At 33.3% G+C, this 13,086-nt stretch overlaps 1 long non-coding RNA gene across 22 annotated transcripts; it reads left to right on the forward strand.

Moving 5' to 3' along the window:
• The first annotated feature begins 438 nt into the window (after window positions 1-438).
• Window positions 439-3,922, forward strand: LOC123471108. 22 transcript variants are annotated; one of them, XR_006645076.1, is made up of 12 exons: window positions 439-574; window positions 849-1,075; window positions 1,173-1,261; window positions 1,358-1,476; window positions 1,977-2,154; window positions 2,227-2,465; window positions 2,539-2,670; window positions 2,967-3,032; window positions 3,082-3,155; window positions 3,219-3,291; window positions 3,370-3,452; window positions 3,539-3,922. It is a non-coding gene; the product is annotated as an uncharacterized LOC123471108 (long non-coding RNA). The 22 variants fall into 22 exon arrangements; XR_006645077.1 differs by having other exon boundaries at window positions 3,112-3,155; XR_006645066.1 differs by having other exon boundaries at window positions 2,539-3,032.
• The last annotated feature ends 9,164 nt before the right edge of the window (window positions 3,923-13,086 follow it).

Genomic DNA, 13,086 nt, shown 5'->3' on the forward strand with positions numbered 1-13,086 from the left:
GATGTTTCGCCCGGCGGGAGCGGCTTTTGCGGGTGTTATGTTTCATTCCACTCAGAAAACACAAAACATATTTGTCAACAGATGGCAGTCGCACCAGGCGGAAAACATTTATACGCCCCGACCTAATATCTTTGCTTTTTTGTATAGTATTCCCCGCAAGAGGGTACCCCTTTTCTGAGAGGGAAAATAGCCACAGTGGAGCAACCAGGGACCAGGGTTCTATGACTTTGCCTAGGCTAAGTTTCGTGCGTGAAGCAAAACGAACTGTTACATCGTATGAATTTGTAGCGTTGAACACATCTGGTTGGACGTTTCATTTCAATCTTACGAAGTTTTCAATGCAGTTTATGATTCATAAATCCAAATTACAAATTTACAAAAAAATAACAATTTGTTTTCGTTGACGACTCTCTTCTTACGTTTGGCAACGCAGCAAGGGATCCGGCCTGAGCGGGTGAGACCCCCTGCCCTTAGCTTGGTACTTCCACTTCCATCCGTAGTCTTTTTAAAGTGTGGTGCGCTGTAGCGATAGCTCCAGTCGGACAGCGTTTACCCTCAAGTCTGCAGTAACGAGGTTTGTCTCAAATTCGAAGTTTCATTACAGTAATCGTTAGCATACGAAGCATACTGAAACACGTTGAAATTTAATGTTGATCATGGTATCATCGTATGGAGTGTTTAGTTTTCCTTAATAAAATGTAGTGATGAGCAATTCTTTCTGATACGCAAATTTGCGCCGTGAAGTCAATCAAATATTAGACATGCATGACTCTGACATAGATTGATTGATGGTTGTAAATTTATTGAATGCTTTAGCTTGAATCTGGTTATCTTGATTTGGTTTTCAGGTTGAATATGAGAAAGCTGTAGCCCATGTATGTACTTTTAAGCTTTTACTATGGGCAGATGTAAAAGTAACTCTACTTGGTTTGGAAACGGCTGTGATGTGGTGCGAAATATTGCTCCAGGTGATGAATAAACAACTTATGCATGTGTATTGGTTTAAAAGAGGCACAGGCTGCTGGATGTCCTGTTCAAGGTGTGTCAAAATGCCTGAATTGGTCAAAAGATAATGGTGATGTATATTGTTTCTGTCCAAGCTGATTTTCATAATGGTTTTAATTCTTCTCATTATTAATGCTTCTAAACATGTTTTTTTTCTTTCTATGCAGCAATAATTGGTGCTTTCAAGAACATGTAACTGCTGTTGATTCATCATTTGTGGTGTCCTTTGGTTGGCTGGAGTCTCCATTTGATGAAGGTGTGATGTCTAATACTGCCTGTCTGTTTCTTGGTTACTTCTTTGCAATAGTTTTTCAGTTGCTCTCCACCACTCATTCTGTTTTCCATCTTACAGGTGTTGGATGTAACTATGCCTGAAGAGGGGCATTTGCTTCAAGGGGTTGGATTGTAAGGTGGATTTTAGCTGTTGACATACGACAACTTTAGTGCTGACATTCATACTTTTCGTATAAGGTAATTCAGTTGGAGTTGAAGACGGCTGCCCTACAGTTTCTTTGACGTTGATGGCTTTATTTTAACGACGCTTTCCTTGGCTTCCGACAATCCCGCATTTTGTGGTTACAAACGGGGCAATTGTTGCTTGTTTTTTATACTCTCGGGAAGGTTTGAGATATTGCTTTGCTCTTGTTTTAGAGCTTTGCACACTAACCGGGCGGCTTTTTCGCGAATGTTTAGGGGAATTGAAAGAACATTGACTAGAGCGTCATTAGACCCGTGTTGTCTATTACAATGGATAAGGCGTAAACGTCCACGTACGATTGGAACTGCTAATATGGCTTGCTCTTCGAGTCTTATGTGGGGTTTGCGGGATAGCGTGTTTGGTAACCACAGAACTCGATTCTCACTAATTTGTCGAAATCAACTTAAAAGCTTCTGAGTGGGTTCGGATGTTACAATTTTGAATTTTAACTTAGTATTTATTTTCTGGTTTAAACCTTTTTCCGTTTCACTAGGATTTATTCAGCCGCTAATGGAATTAATTAACATTGGGGGTCATCATGAATTGGGTACTGATGTTGGGGCTATGTGAACTCTTCTGTAGAGCAGTTCAAGATCATAACCATGGACCATTTGTTAGTTTATCAAAACTTGGGGTACTTACCTGCCTATATAGTAGAACATCGTAGTACTGTAAGTATGTTTGTTTTTGTTTTTTTGCAGGAAATATTCTAATCCCCAAATTTTACAATGTTTGTGGAATAGGTGGAATATCATTGGAACTGTACAATATCTGAGTATATATTTTGAAGTCAGATGGGGTAATTATTTAAAAAAAGTCAATTATGTTTGTTGATTTCTCTTCAAGCCTACGTAGTATGGACCTTCAACAATAGTGTTAAAATTAGACCGTGTGTTTGGGTGGTGGAAATGAGGCCTATCACAAATCAAGGATGAAATTACTTTGGATTATGGAATGGAAAATGCAAAACCGAGTCTACTAGGTGAAGTAGAGAATCTCGATCAAATTTAGAAGTTGTAGTGAGATACCAATTCATGTTAATTGATCTATCACAGATTTAAGTTTACTGGGAGATGGTTTTGATTAGCGTTTTTAATGGTTATTTTCCGTAGCGGTTTGCATATCGTCAATGGAGGAGCACACAGATATTAAAGTCGGGTTTTTTTTGCTTGCCATCTGCTATGAAGGTATTTGTCACATTGCAAATTCATATTGATGTATATGAAAGGTGTTAAAAGTTGACATAGATTACTGTTAATTTGAGTTACTAAATATTCACTTGTAGAAGTTTGGAGGAACAGCTAACTTGGGGTGGGCCTCCATTTTTTATTTTTGCTATGTGTACTTTGTATTCCATTTAAGATTTATCTAGAAAGCAACATTAGTACATGTAAGTAAGAAGGTTAAGTTAAAATGTGGCAGTCCCAGTTCTTTTTTCTTTTTAAATGCTCGTTGAAATTTCTCGTGTTTATTCATGATGTAGACATTCAGAACAGCCATGAAGATGTGGTAAATCTGTTGAACTTCTGGTGATGTTGGAGTTAAATAGGTAATTTTTTTATATTAAATAAAAGTTGATGCTCTTCAGTGAATTTTAGGCCAATACTCATAAGAATAATATGGATTAGAAAGTAAAGCACCATCCTTTGTATGTTGGGAATTTTTTTATCAGGTAAGTGAGCAATATTTATTATAATATACATATCAGATTTTTAACATATTTTTGTTATCAAAGTTTTATTTCCAAATGTGGAGGAGGATGACGTTTATTAAAGTAATTATGTTTATTCTAACGAAAATATTTAATGGTAATTGTATCTTAAAGTACATTGAAAGATATAATAGGTTTAATTGTTATTCTTGTAAATTATTTTTTGTGTTTTCAGGTTGAAACTAGGAAAATGTGCTGATTTAAGTTCGCGTGGATATTAGTGGATATACGCCATCATTACTTTTGTTGCCCGCACTGGTAATCAGTTCTTGTCGCTGTAGAACAGATAGATGGTATTTCTTACCGTTTTGATCATTATTGTAAAACAAATTTCATGCCGTCAGGAGCTTTTCCGTAACCATGTCCATTTGGTCAGCAGCCCAAGGCGAAGCTTGGTTTCTCAACTCATTTATCCCCTGCCCCTCCTCCAGTTCAGGCCATTCGAAGGTTTGATCCCGTTCGGACCAACATAAATTTTCATCGCGATTGGGGTTTAAAACTTACTGTTTTTAGTGGGATATGTATATTTCTAAACCAACTTTCTACTTCTATATTCCTTTTTCCATTCTTTACTTTTTACTTTCTCGGTACATGGTTCTTTACCCTTGCTCCTTTTGTAGGAACAGAGGTAGCTATTCCTGCGAGAGAGTTTTTCATATTATAAATGGCTCTGTGTTAAAATATTTGACAAGTTAAAAGTCTGGGATTTAAATCCTTCAAAATTCAAATAGTTTTTGATTTAATCCTTAAAAACCCTAAATTAAGTTGTTGCGCTAACAGCACTGTTTGTACTTTATTTATTATTAATTTTTTTGTAGACGTGTTTACTTTCTGTAGCAGACAAAAATGGATGTTGTAGAGGAAACTGGCGGGCTGATAAGAGAGCACGCCAGTTTTTGTCTGCTACAAAAAGTAAACACGTCTACAAAAAACTTAATAATAAATAAAGTACAGTCTATCGAGGTCAAATAAAAATTACAAGATTACCTCATAACGAAGGAATTTCGTGATCCAATTATGAATGGAACGGAAGATAATTTCAATGGAAAAAACTAAAACTAAAACTACAATGGGCGAAACTCCGTAAGCCGCCATGCAAGAACTGTTACTAGTTCGTGTCCAATTTTTTTTTCACAATTTCATCGAATTGGCAACTTCGGACGTTAGCCAACTCTATACCCTTCCCACTTTTTCATTTTTGGCCAAATTTCAAATTTGAAACATGAACACGACATGAATTCGACATGAATTCGAATCAAAATTGAATGAAAATCACGAAAATCAGGCTTATTTTCCTATTGGTCTTATAGTTTTTGATTTAATCCTTAAAAACCCTAAATTAAGTTGTTGCGCTAACAGCACTGTTTCGTTAATTTTTGAAACGGCTGGTTTAACGAGAAAACCAATAACTAAATCGAAATCAGCGTTCAATTTCGATTATTCCGTGTGATTTTTGGAGAATTTCAAGAGATGTCGTTTTTGGTAGATTTTGACAAAAGTGGGAAGGCTACCCTTCCCACTTTTTCATTTTTGGCCAAATTTCAAATTCTGCTTAAAATACATGAATTCGAATCCAAATTGAATGAAAATCACGAAAATCAGGTTTATTTTCCTATTTTTCTTATAGTTTTTGATTTGATCCTTAAAAACCCTAAATTAAGTTGTTGCGCTAACAGCACTGTTTCGTTAATTTTTGAAACGGCTGGTTTAACGAGAAAACCAATTACTAAATCGAAATCAGCGTTCAATTTCGATTATTTTTTGTGATTTTTGGATAATTTCAAGAAATGCCGTTTTTGGTAGATTTCAAATTTTGCTTAAAATACATGAATTCGAATCAAAATTGAATGAAAATCACGAAAATCAGGTTTATTTTCCTATTGGTCTTATAGTTTTTGATTTAATCCTTAAAAACCCTAAATTAAGTTGTTGCGCTAACAGCACTGTTTCGTTAATTTTTGAAACGGCTGGTTTAACGAGAAAACCAATTACTAAATCGAAATCAGCGTTCAATTTCGATTATTCCGTGTGATTTTTGGAGAATTTCAAGAGATGACGTTTTTGGTAGATTTTGACAAAAGTGGGAAGGCTATACCCTTCCCACTTTTTCATTTTTGGCCAAATTTCAAATTTTGCTTAAAATACATGAATTCGAATCAAAATTGAATGAAAATCACGAAAATCAGGTTTATTTTCCTATTGGTCTTATAGTTTTTGATTTAATCCTTAAAAACCCTAAATTAAGTTGTTGCGCTTACAGCACTGTTTCGTTAATTTTTGAAACGGCTGGTTTAACGAGAAAACCAATTACTAAATCGAAATCAGCGTTCAATTTCGATTATTCCGTGTGATTTTTGGAGAATTTCAAGAGATGTCGTTTTTGGTAGATTTTGACAAAAGTGGGAAGGCTATACCCTTCCCACTTTTTCATTTTTGGCCAAATTTCAAATTTTGCTTAAAATACATGAATTCGAATCAAAATTGAATGAAAATCACGAAAATCAGGCTTATTTTCCTATTGGTCTTACAGTTTTTGATTTAATCCTTAAAAACCCTAAATTAAGTTGTTGCGCTAACAGCACTGTTTCGTTAATTTTTGAAACGGCTGGTTTAACGAGAAAACCAATAACTAAATCGAAATCAGCGTTCAATTTCGATTATTCCGTGTGATTTTTGGAGAATTTCAAGAGATGTCGTTTTTGGTAGATTTTGACAAAAGTGGGAAGGCTATACCCTTCCCACTATTTCATTTTTGGCCAAATTTCAAATTCTGCTTAAAATACATGAATTCGAATCAAAATTGAATGAAAATCACGAAAATCAGGTTTATTTTCCTATTGGTCTTATAGTTTTTGATTTAATCCTTAAATACCCTAAATTAAGTTGTTGCGCTATAACAGCACTGTTTCGTTAATTTTTGAAACGGCTGGTTTAACGAGGAAACCAATTACTAAATCGAAATCAGCGTTCAATTTCGATTATTCCGTGTGATTTTTGGAGAATTTCAAGTGATGTCATTTTTGGTAGATTTTGACAAAAGTGGGAAGGCTATACCCTTCCCACTTTTTCATTTTTGGCCAAATTTCAAATTTTGCTTAAAATACATGAATTCGAATCAAAATTGAATGAAAATCACGAAAATCAGGTTTATTTTCCTATTGGTCTTATAGTTTTTGATTTAATCCTTAAAAACCCTAAATTAAGTTGTTGCGCTAACAGCACTGTTTCGTTAATTTTTGAAACGGCTGGTTTAACGAGAAAACCAATTACTAAATCGAAATCAGCGTTCAATTTCGATTATTCCGTGTGATTTTTGGAGAATTTCAAGAGATGTCGTTTTTGGTAGATTTTGACAAAAGTGGGAAGGCTATACCCTTCCCACTTTTTCATTTTTGGCCAAATTTCAAATTTTGCTTAAAATACATGAATTCGAATCAAAATTGAATGAAAATCACGAAAATCAGGCTTATTTTCCTATTAATCTTATAGTTTTTGATTTAATCCTTAAAAACCCTAAATTAAGTTGTAGCGCTAACAGCACTGTTTCGTTAATTTTTGAAACGGCTGGTTTAACGAGAAAACCAATAACTAAATCGAAATCAGCGTTCAATTTCGATTATTCCGTGTGATTTTTGGAGAATTTCAAGAGATGTCGTTTTTGGTAGATTTTGACAAAAGTGGGAAGGCTATACCCTTCCCACTTTTTCATTTTTGGCCAAATTTCAAATTCTGCTTAAAATACATGAATTCGAATCAAAATTGAATGAAAATCACGAAAATCAGGTTTATTTTCTATTGGTCTTATAGTTTTTGATTTAATCCTTAAAAACCCTAAATTAAGTTGTTGCGCTTACAGCACTGTTTCGTTAATTGTTGAAACGGCTGGTTTAACGAGAAAACCAATTACTAAATCGAAATCAGCGTTCAATTTCGATTATTCCGTGTGATTTTTGGAGAATTTCAAGAGATGACGTTTTTGGTAGATTTTGACAAAAGTGGGAAGGCTATACCCTTCCCACTTTTTCATTTTTGGCCAAATTTCAAATTTTGCTTAAAATACATGAATTCGAATCAAAATTGAATGAAAATCACGAAAATCAGGCTTATTTTCCTATTGGTCTTACAGTTTTTGATTTAATCCTTTAAAACCCTAAATTAAGTTGTTGCGCTAACAGCACTGTTTCGTTAATTTTTGAAACGGCTGGTTTAACGAGAAAACCAATAACTAAATCGAAATCAGCGTTCAATTTCGATTATTCCGTGTGATTTTTGGAGAATTTCAAGAGATGTCATTTTTGGTAGATTTTGACAAAAGTGGGAAGGCTATACCCTTCCCACTTTTTCATTTTTGGCCAAATTTCAAATTCTGCTTAAAATACATGAATTCGAATCAAAATTGAATGAAAATCACGAAAATCAGGTTTATTTTCCTATTGGTCTTATAGTTTTTGATTTAATCCTTAAAAACCCTAAATTAAGTTGTTGCGCTAACAGCACTGTTTCGTTAATTTTTGAAACGGCTGGTTTAACGAGAAAACCAATTACTAAATCGAAATCAGCGTTCAATTTCGATTATTCCGTGTGATTTTTGGACAATTTCAAGAGATGTCGTTTTTGGTAGATTTTGACAAAAGTGGGAAGGCTATACCCTTCCCACTTTTTCATTTTTGGCCAAATTTCAAATTTTGCTTAAAATACATGAATTCGAATCAAAATTGAATGAAAATCACGAATATCAGGTTTATTTTCCTATTGGTCTTATAGTTTTTGATTTAACCCTTAAAAACCCTAAATTAAGTTGTTGCGCTAACAGCACTGTTTCGTTAATTTTTGAAACGGCTGGTTTAACGAGAAAACCAATAACTAAATCGAAATCAGCGTTCAATTTCGATTATTCCGTGTGATTTATGGAGAATTTCAAGAGATGACGTTTTTGGTAGATTTTGACAAAAGTGGGAAGGCTATACCCTTCCCACTTTTTCATTTTTGGCCAAATTTCAAATTTTGCTTAAAATACATGAATTCGAATCAAAATTGAATGAAAATCACGAAAATCAGGTTTATTTTCCTATTGGTCTTATAGTTTTTGATTTAATCCTTAAAAACCCTAAATTAAGTTGTTGCGCTTACAGCACTGTTTCGTTAATTTTTGAAACGGCTGGTTTAACGAGAAAACCAATTACTAAATCGAAATCAGCGTTCAATTTCGATTATTCCGTGTGATTTTTGGAGAATTTCAAGAGATGTCGTTTTTGGTAGATTTTGACAAAAGTGGGAAGGCTATAACCTTCCCACTTTTTCATTTTTGGCCAAATTTCAAATTTTGCTTAAAATACATGAATTCGAATCAAAATTGAATGAAAATCACGAAAATCAGGTTTATTTTCCTATTGGTCTTACAGTTTTTGATTTAATCCTTAAAAACCCTAAATTAAGTTGTTGCGCTAACAGCACTGTTTCGTTAATTTTTGAAACGGCTGGTTTAACGAGAAAACCAATAACTAAATCGAAATCAGCGTTCAATTTCGATTATTCCGTGTGATTTTTGGAGAATTTCAAGAGATGTCGTTTTTGGTAGATTTTGACAAAAGTGGGAAGGCAATACCCTTCCCACTTTTTAATTTTAGGCCAAATTTCAAATTTTGCTTAAAATACAAGATTTCGATTCAGAATTGAACTTGAATCACGAAAATCAGGTTTATTTTTCTATTGGTCTTATAGTTTTTGATTTAATCCTTAAAAACCCTAAATTAAGTTGTTGCGCTAACAGCACTGTTTCGTTAATTTTTGAAACGGCTGGTTTAACGAGAAAACCAATTACTAAATCGAAATCAGCGTTCAATTTCGATTATTCCGTGTGATTTTTGGAGAATTTCAAGAGATGTCGTTTTTGGTAGATTTTGACAAAAGTGGGAAGGCTATACCCTTCCCACTTTTTCATTTTTGGCCAAATTTCAAATTTTGCTTAAAATACATGAATTCGAATCAAAATTGAATGAAAATCACGAAAATCAGGTTTATTTTCCTATTGGTCTTATAGTTTTTGATTTAATCCTTAAAAACCCTAAATTAAGTTGTTGCGCTAACAGCACTGTTTCGTTAATTTTTGAAACGGCTGGTTTAACGAGAAAACCAATAACTAAATCGAAATCAGCGTTCAATTTCGATTATTCCGTGTGATTTTTGGAGAATTTCAAGAGAAATGTGACGTTTTTGGTAGATTTTGACAAAAGTGGGAAGGCTATACCCTTCCCACTTTTTCATTTTTGGCCAAATTTCAAATTTTCTGCTTAAAATACATGAATTCGAATCAAAATTGAATGAAAATCACGAAAATCAGGTTTATTTTCCTATTGGTCTTATAGTTTTTGATTTAATCCTTAAAAACCCTAAATTAAGTTGTTGCGCTAACAGCACTGTTTCGTTAATTTTTGAAACGGCTGGTTTAACGAGAAAACCAATTAACTAAATCGAAATCAGCGTTCAATTTCGATTATTCCGTGTGATTTTTGGAGAATTTCAAGAGATGTCGTTTTTGGTAGATTTTGACAAAAGTGGGAAGGCTATACCCTTCCCACTTTTTCATTTTTGGCCAAATTTCAAATTTTGCTTAAAATACATGAATTCGAATCAAAATTGAATGAAAATCACGAAAATCAGGTTTATTTTCCTATTGGTCTTATAGTTTTTGATTTAATCCTTAAAAACCCTAAATTAAGTTGTTGCGCTAACAGCACTGTTTCGTTAATTTTTGAAACGGCTGGTTTAACGAGAAAACCAATTACTAAATCGAAATCAGCGTTCAATTTCGATTATTCCGTGTGATTTTTGGACAATTTCAAGAGATGTCGTTTTTGGTAGATTTTGACAAAAGTGGGAAAGGCTATACCCTTCCCACTTTTTCATTTTTGGCCAAATTTCAAATTTTGCTTAAAATACATGAATTCGAATCAAAATTGAATGAAAATCACGAAAATCAGGTTTATTTTCCTATTGGTCTTATAGTTTTTGATTTAATCCTTAAAAACCCTAAATTAAGTTGTTGCGCTAACAGCACTGTTTCGTTAATTTTTGAAACGGCTGGTTTAACGAGAAAACCAATTACTAAATCGAAATCAGCGTTCAATTTCGATTATTCCGTGTGATTTTTGGAGAATTTCAAGAGATGTCGTTTTTGGTAGATTTTGACAAAAGTGGGAAAGGCTATACCCTTCCCACTTTTTCATTTTTGGCCAAATTTCAAATTTTGCTTAAAATACATGAATTCGAATCAAAATTGAATGAAAATCACGAAAATCAGGTTTATTTTCCTATTGGTCTTATAGTTTTTGATTTAATCCTTAAAAACCCTAAATTAAGTTGTTGCGCTAACAGCACTGTTTCGTTAATTTTTGAAACGGCTGGTTTAACGAGAAAACCAATTACTAAATCGAAATCAGCGTTCTAAATTTCGATTATTCCGTGTGATTTTTGGAGAATTTCAAGAGATGTCGTTTTTGGTAGATTTTGACAAAAGTGGGAAGGCTATACCCTTCCCACTTTTTCATTTTTGGCCAAATTTCAAATTTTGCTTAAAATACATGAATTCGAATCAAAATTGAATGAAAATCACGAAAATCAGGTTTATTTTCCTATTGGTCTTATAGTTTTTGATTTAACCCCTTAAAAACCCTAAATTAAGTTGTTGCGCTTACAGCACTGTTTCGTTAATTTTTGAAACGGCTGGTTTAACGAGAAAACCAATAACTAAATCGAAATCAGCGTTCAATTTCGATTATTCCGTGTGATTTTTGGAGAATTTCAAGAGATGTCGTTTTTGGTAGATTTTGACAAAAGTGGGAAGGCTATACCCTTCCCACTTTTTCATTTTTGGCCAAATTTCAAATTTTGCTTAAAATACATGAATTCGAATCAAAATTGAATGAAAATCACGAAAATCAGGTTTATTTTCCTATTGGTCTTATAGTTTTTGATTTAATCCTTAAAAACCCTAAATTAAGTTGTTGCGCTTACAGCACTGTTTCGTTAATTTTTGAAACGGCTGGTTTAACGAGAAAACCAATTACTAAATCGAAATCAGCGTTCAATTTCGATTATTCCGTGTGATTTTTGGAGAATTTCAAGAGATGTCGTTTTTGGTAGATTTTGACAAAAGTGGGAAGGCTATAACCCTTCCCACTTTTTCATTTTTGGCCAAATTTCAAATTTTGCTTAAAATACATGAATTCGAATCAAAATTGAATGAAAATCACGAAAATCAGGTTTATTTTCCTATTGGTCTTATAGTTTTTGATTTAATCCTTAAAAACCCTAAATTAAGTTGTTGCGCTAACAGCACTGTTTCGTTAATTTTTGAAACGGCTGGTTTAACGAGAAAACACCATTAACTAAATCGAAATCAGCGTTCAATTTCGATTATTCCGTGTGATTTTTGGAGAATTTCAAGAGATGTCGTTTTTGGTAGATTTTGACAAAAGTGGGAAGGCTATAACCCTTCCCACTTTTTCATTTTTGGCCAAATTTCAAATTTTGCTTAAAATACATGAATTCGAATCAAAATTGAATGAAAATCACGAAAATCAGGTTTATTTTCCTATTGGTCTTATAGTTTTTGATTTAATCCTTAAAAACCCTAAATTAAGTTGTTGCGCTAACAGCACTGTTTCGTTAATTTTTGAAACGGCTGGTTTAACGAGAAAACCAATTAACTAAATCGAAATCAGCGTTCAATTTCGATTATTCCGTGTGATTTTTTGAGAATTTCAAGAGATGTCGTTTTTGGTAGATTTTGACAAAAGTGGGAAGGCTATACCCTTCCCACTTTTTCATTTTTGGCCAAATTTCAAATTTTGCTTAAAATACATGAATTCGAATCAAAATTGAATGAAAATCACGAAAATCAGGTTTATTTTCCTATTGGTCTTATAGTTTTTGATTTAATCCTTAAAAACCCTAAATTAAGTTGTTGCGCTAACAGCACTGTTTCGTTAATTTTTGAAACGGCTGGTTTAACGAGAAAACCAATTACTAAATCGAAATCAGCGTTCAATTTCGATTATTCCGTGTGATTTTTGGAGAATTTCAAGAGATGTCGTTTTTGGTAGATTTTGACAAAAGTGGGAAGGCTATACCCTTCCCACTTTTTCATTTTTGGCCAAATTTCAAATTTTGCTTAAAATACATGAATTCGAATCAAAATTGAATGAAAATCACGAAAATCAGGTTTATTTTCCTATTGGTCTTATAGTTTTTGATTTAATCCTTAAAAACCCTAAATTAAGTTGTTGCGCTAACAGCACTGTTTCGTTAATTTTTGAAACGGCTGGTTTAACGAGAAAACCAATTACTAAATCGAAATCAGCGTTCAATTTCGATTATTCCGTGTGATTTTTGGAGAATTTCAAGAGATGTCGTTTTTGGTAGATTTTGACAAAAGTGGGAAGGCTATACCCTTCCCACTTTTTCATTTTTGGCCAAATTTCAAATTTTGCTTAAAATACATGAATTCGAATCAAAATTGAATGAAAATCACGAAAATCAGGTTTATTTTCCTATTGGTCTTATAGTTTTTGATTTAATCCTTAAAAACCCTAAATTAAGTTGTTGCGCTAACAGCACTGTTTCGTTAATTTTTGAAACGGCTGGTTTAACGAGAAAACCAATTACTAAATCGAAATCAGCGTTCAATTTCGATTATTCCGTGTGATTTTTTGAGAATTTCAAGAGATGTCGTTTTTGGTAGATTTTGACAAAAGTGGGAAGGCTATACCCTTCCCACTTTTTCATTTTTGGCCAAATTTCAAATTTTGCTTAAAATACATGAATTCGAATCAAAATTGAATGAAAATCACGAAAATCAGGTTTATTTTCCTATTGGTCTTATAGTTTTTGA

Source organism: Daphnia magna, linkage group LG1, assembly GCF_020631705.1.
Source record: "Daphnia magna isolate NIES linkage group LG1, ASM2063170v1.1, whole genome shotgun sequence".
NCBI classification, from domain to species: Eukaryota; Metazoa; Arthropoda; class Branchiopoda; order Diplostraca; family Daphniidae; genus Daphnia; species Daphnia magna.